General features: G+C 39.7%; 1 non-coding gene across 1 annotated transcript; it reads right to left on the reverse strand.

Moving 5' to 3' along the window:
* Positions 1-447: 447 nt before the first annotated feature.
* LOC127077461 (small nucleolar RNA R71) lies at positions 448-554 on the reverse strand. Its single transcript, XR_007787272.1, has one exon. It is a non-coding gene; the product is annotated as a small nucleolar RNA R71 (small nucleolar RNA).
* Between the last annotated feature and the right edge of the window lie 5,400 nt (positions 555-5,954).

A 5,954-nucleotide genomic window follows, 5' to 3' on the forward strand; every position in this document is an offset into this window, starting at 1 on the left:
GCTGTAAACAATCTCCCTCCTGTTGAACTTCCTGATCTCAAAAATCTTCTTCCTTCGCCAATACCCGAGATGGCAGGACCAACTCGTGCTCTTCGAGATTACGCCGCTCCATCGCAAGATGAGCCGCATTCGAGTATTGCTCCACCCGCAATCGAAGCAAACAACTTTGAACTTAAACCTTCACTGTTGCAGGCAGTGCAACAGAACCAATTCTCTGGAAATCCTACCGAGGATCCAAACCTTCATTTATCCGTATTTGTCCAATACGCCGATACTGTTAAAGCTAATGGTGTCACTTCAGAGGCAATTCGACTTCGTCTTTTTCCTTTCATGTTAAGAGATAGCGCTAGAAGATGGCTTCAATCTCTTCCTTCCAACTCAGTCACCACATGGAACGAGTTGAAGAAAGTTTTTCTTGCTCGATATTTTCCGCCGAGCAAAACAGCTATGTTAAGAGCCCAGATAAATGGATTTAAACAAAAAGATAATGAGTCTCTCTTCGAAGCATGGGAAAGATACAAGGACATGATGAGACTTTGTCCACATCATGTTTTAGAAGACTGGTTAGTAATTCATACCTTCTATAATGGTCTCCTGTACAACACGAGGTTAACAATAGACGCCGCCGCAGGTGGTGCACTAATGAACAAACCTTATGCTGATGCTTACCAACTTATCGAAAGCATGGCTCAAAACCACTATCAGTGGGGAAGCGAACGAGCAATGGTAGAAAAACCTCAAACGAAAACTGGCATGTACGAGATAAGTAACCTTGATCATGTTAATGCAAAAGTGGATGCTCTGGTCCAGAAAATTGAAAGTTTAAATGTATCACCTCCAGCCACCGTGGTAGCTATAACTCAGAATTGCGAAGTCTGTGGAATCCAAGGTCACACTCCTGCAGATTGTCAACTCCTAACAGGAATCCAAGCGGAGCAAGTAAACTTTGCTCAAGGAAGCCCCTACTCGCACACCTATAACTCAAATTGGAAGAATCATCCCAATTTTTCATATAAGAGTAATAATGCTTTATACGCACCTGGACAATCTCCGAATCAAGCCCCAGCTATACCTCCGGGATATCAGAAGCCGATCCCATCTACACCTAACAATAACGCCCCTAGGAAATCCAACTTGGAAATCATGATGGAAAACTTTATAGCTTCTCAACAACAAACCAATAAAGATTTCTTAAACCACAATGTACACACTGGCGAACAAATTAAATAACTAGCAAGTAAAGTAGATGCCCTGGCTACCCATAACAAAATGCTGGAAACGCAAATATCACAAGTAGCTCAACGACAAGCGCCTACTGCTGCCCCAACTGGTACATTTCCTGGCCAACCCCAACCTAACCCAAGAAGCCACGCTCATGCAATTATACTGAGAAGTGGAACGGAAGTGGAAGGACCGTCTGACCCAAGGATAGAAAACCAAAACTCTAAAAAGTCAACTGAGGAGGAAAGTGAACCTAAGAAAAAGGAAGAGAGTAATAAGGAAACCGTAGAAAAGAAGGAACCTTATGTACCTCCACCACCTTATAAACCACCTATCCCTTACCCTCAAAGGCTTATTAAAACCAAAGATGCGGGCCAATTCAAAAAATTTATTGACCTACTAAAACAATTAAACGTCACAATTCCGTTTACAGAAGCTATTACGCAGATGCCCTCATATGCCAAGTTTTTAAAAGAAATTCTTTCTAATAAAAGGAAACTTGAAGATAGCGAAACCGTTACACTCACCGCTGAATGTAGCGCTATAATCCAGAATATGCCTCCTAAACTTAAAGACCCAGGTAGTTTCTCTATACCCTGTCACATAGGAAAATTTGTCATTGACAAAGCCTTATGCGATTTAGGAGCCGGTATTAGTGTTATGCCTTTATCCATATGCAAGAGACTTGAAATGGGAGAATTAAGACCAACTAAAATGTTTGTGCAACTAGCAGATCGTTCCGTCAGATATCCTGTAGGAATTCTTGAAAACGTTCCAGTGCGCATAGGTCAATTCTACATTCCAACCGATTTTATAATTATGGATATTAGAGAAGATGAAGTTACACCCATTATACTGGGAAGACCGTTCTTAGCAACGGCCGGTGCAATCATAGACGTAAAACGAGGACGACTCACTTTTGAAGTAGGAGAAGAGAAAATTGAGTTCATTCTTTCCCAATTTTTGAAAGCACCTGCAATAGAAGATACATGTTACTTCATGGATATCATCGATGAATGCATAAAAGAAACGGAGTTAGAAAAAGACAAATCATCTGACTATCTTGTAGAAGACAAACTCAACCAATGTTTAGCAATAACACCGGATCCTACGCAATGCCTTAAGAAACCAACCCTAGACCTGAAAACACTTCCCAAAAATCTGAGATATGAATTCCTAGACTTAGAACTGGAACGACCAGTGATAGTTAATGTTGACCTAGGAAGACTCGAAACAGAAAACTCCTGCATATCTTAAGAAAATATCCAACCGCACTAGGATACAACATCACCGATCTTAAAAGAATAAGTCCCTCTATTTGTATGCACCGCATCATGCTAGAAGAAGACTGTAAAACTTCTAGGGAACACCAGAGGAGACTAAACCCGATCCTGAGTGAGAAAGTGAAGAAGGAAATAACCAAGTTATTAGAGGCAGGTATCATATATCCTATATCTGATAGCAAATGGGTTAGTCCTGTACACGTAGTACCAAAGAAAGGAGGTATAAGAGTCATTGAAAATGAAAAAGGAGAAACTATAACCAAACGAATCGAATCGGGATGGAGAATGTGCATTGACTATAGGAAACTAAACAAAGCAACCCAAAAAGATCATTTCCCTTTACCATTCATTGACCAGATGTTAGAACGATTAGCAAAACATTCTCATTTCTGCTATCTAGACGGTTACTCAGGTTTCTTTCAAATACCAATTCACCCTGATGACCAAGAAAAGACAACGTTCACGTGTCCTTTTGGTACCTTCGCTTATAGACGAATGCCGTTTGGCTTGTGTAATGCTCCTGCAACCTTCCAAAGGTGCATGATGGCAATATTCGTCGATTTTCTAGAAAACATCATGGAAGTATTTATGGATGACTTTTCCGTATGCGGACAAAGCTTTGAAGAATGCCTTGAAAACCTAAAAAGAGTTCTAGAGCGATGTGTAAAAGTAAACCTAGTACTTAATTGGGAAAAATGTCACTTTATGGTACAAGAAGGAATTATTTTAGGACACATCATCTCGAACAGAGGAATTGAAGTAGACAAAGCCAAAATAGAGGTAATCGAAAACCTTCAACCCCCGAAAACCGTGAGAGAAGTACGAAGCTTCTTAGGACATGCCGGTTTTTAACGACGATTCATTAAAGACTTCTCTAAAATAACTAAACCTTTAACCGGGCTATTAATGAAAGATGCTGAATTCATATTCGATAATAAATGTTTAGAAGCATTTCAAACGCTTAAACAAGCACTGATCTCCGCGCCCATAATGCAGACACCAGATTGGAATGAACCATTCGAAATAATGTGTGATGCCAATGATTACGCTGTAGGTGCTGTTTTAGGACAACGAAGGGATAAAAAGCTTCACGTTATATATTACGCAAGTAGAACTCTAGATGAAGAGAAAATGAATTACGCCACAACCGAGAAAGAACTTCTAGCAGTAGTGTTTGCGCTAGATAAATTTCGTTCTTACTTGGTCGGAGCCAAAATAATCATCTACACTGACCACGCTGCTATCAAATACCTCTTAACAAAAAAGGATGCTAAACCTAGACTCCTAAGGTGGATCCTGTTGCTACAAGAGTTCGATTTGGAAATCAAAGACAAGAAAGGAACTGAAAACGTAGTAGCAGATCACCTCTCTAGACTTGAGAACCTTGAACCGGAAAGAACATCGATTAACGATGATTTCTCGTACGATAAACTTATAGCTACTTTGGAAGAAAATAAAGCTGATAAACAGGTAGAAACCACCTTAGCTATATGTGTTACACCGTGGTACGCTGACCTCGTCAATTATTTAGCTGCCGGAATAGTTCCACCTACCTTATCCTACCAGCAGAAGAAACGATTCTTCTATGACATAAAACATTATTATTGGGATGACCCCTTACTTTTTAAAAGAGGCCCCGATGGTATTTTCTGTCGGTGTATACCCGAAGAAGAGGTAGAAAATATAATCCAACACTATCACTCCGCTCCTTATGGTGGACATGCAAGTACATCCAAGACCTGCTCTAAAATCCTACAAGCCGGTTTCTATTGGCCAAATATATGGAAGGATGTACATGCAGCTATTAAGAAATGTGACAGATGTCATCGCACAGGAAACATATCTAGACGTGACGAGATGCCACAAAAGGGCGTTTTGGAAGTAGAGATTTTCGACGTGTGGGGAATAGACTTCATGGGACCGTTTCCATCCTCTTTCGGTAACAAATACATACTCGTGGCAGTTGACTACGTATCAAAATGGATTGAAGCTATAGCTTCTCCAACAAACGACACACGAGTAGTAACTAGACTCTTTAAGAATATAATATTTCCAAGGTTTGGTGTCCCAAGAATAGTAGTCAGTGATGGTGGATCGCATTTCATATCCAAGGTACTCGAAAAACTACTGCTTAAGTATGGCGTAAGACATAGAGTAGCGACACCTTACCACCCTCAAACCAGTGGGCAAGTGGAAGTGTCTAACAGAGAAATCAAACAGATACTAGAGAAAACAGTCGCCACCTCAAGGAAAGACTGGTCATTGAAATTACCAGAAGCTTTATGGGCTTACCGAACTGCTTACAAAACTCCCATAGGGACAACCCCATTTAAGCTCATTTATGGAAAATCCTGTCACCTCCCGGTAGAATTAGAACATAATGCCTATTGGGCTATTAAAAATCTAAATTTAAACTATAAAGCCGCCGGCAAAAAGAGAATCCTTGATATAAGCGAATTAGAGGAACTCAGAAGAGACGCTTACGAAAATGCCAGAATCTACAAGGAAAGAACAAAACAATGGCATGACAAGCGCATATCAAGGAAAATCTTCAAACAAGGCGATACAGTCCTTTTATTTAACTCTAGGCTAAAGTTATTCCCGGGAAAACTACGATCTAGATGGTCAGGTCCTTTTCAAATCACCAATGTTTTTCCCAGTGGAGCAGTAGAAATTAAAGGCAAATCTATGGAACCATTTACCGTAAACGGGCAACGTCTAAAACATTATCACTATGCAGAAAACAATGAAGATTCGCAAGTCTTGCACTTAGACGAAATGCCTCCAGAACTTATAGATTATAATTGATAGTTTTTATGTCGAGCTTGCGACATTAAACAAAGCGCTTAGTGGGAGACAACCCACAAATTTTTTATTTTATTTTTATTTCTTCTTTAATTATTCTTCTAAATTTTATTTAGTATTCATTTTTAATTTATTTTAACTTATAAATTTTTTTATTCTTTTCTTCTTTCGGCATTTGGCCAAATCCTGACTAAAACTCTTGTTTTTCTTTTCTCTAGCTAACACTAACCTGATGGGACAAATTGATCGTATGGGTATCAAATTCAGAGGGCAAGCTCAAAAACTAAAGTTTGAGGAACTAGCAGAGAGAGAGATGCTACCTAGTTTGTATGCTGATGATTGGGCAATGACTGCCCTTGGACTAAGAGAAAGTGTCCTGTATTTGCTGAGTCAGATAGGGTGGGAAACCTCTCCTATCCGTAGATAATTTGTCACTTACCGGAGACTGACTCTAGAATTCCTTAGTTCTCTGATCTATCTATCCAGCCATGGAAAAGGAATAAGCAGAGGTTTCATCCAGTTCAGAATGTTTAACATGGAGTACCAATTTAATATTCAAGACTTTACCAACCTTTTAGGTTTCCCTACCTCCTTTGACACATTCACAGTGAGCCAAGAAGAACTTTTTGAATATAGAGAACTTGA

Source organism: Lathyrus oleraceus, chromosome 4 (assembly GCF_024323335.1).
Source record: "Lathyrus oleraceus cultivar Zhongwan6 chromosome 4, CAAS_Psat_ZW6_1.0, whole genome shotgun sequence".
Lineage (NCBI taxonomy): Eukaryota > Viridiplantae > Streptophyta > Magnoliopsida > Fabales > Fabaceae > Lathyrus > Lathyrus oleraceus.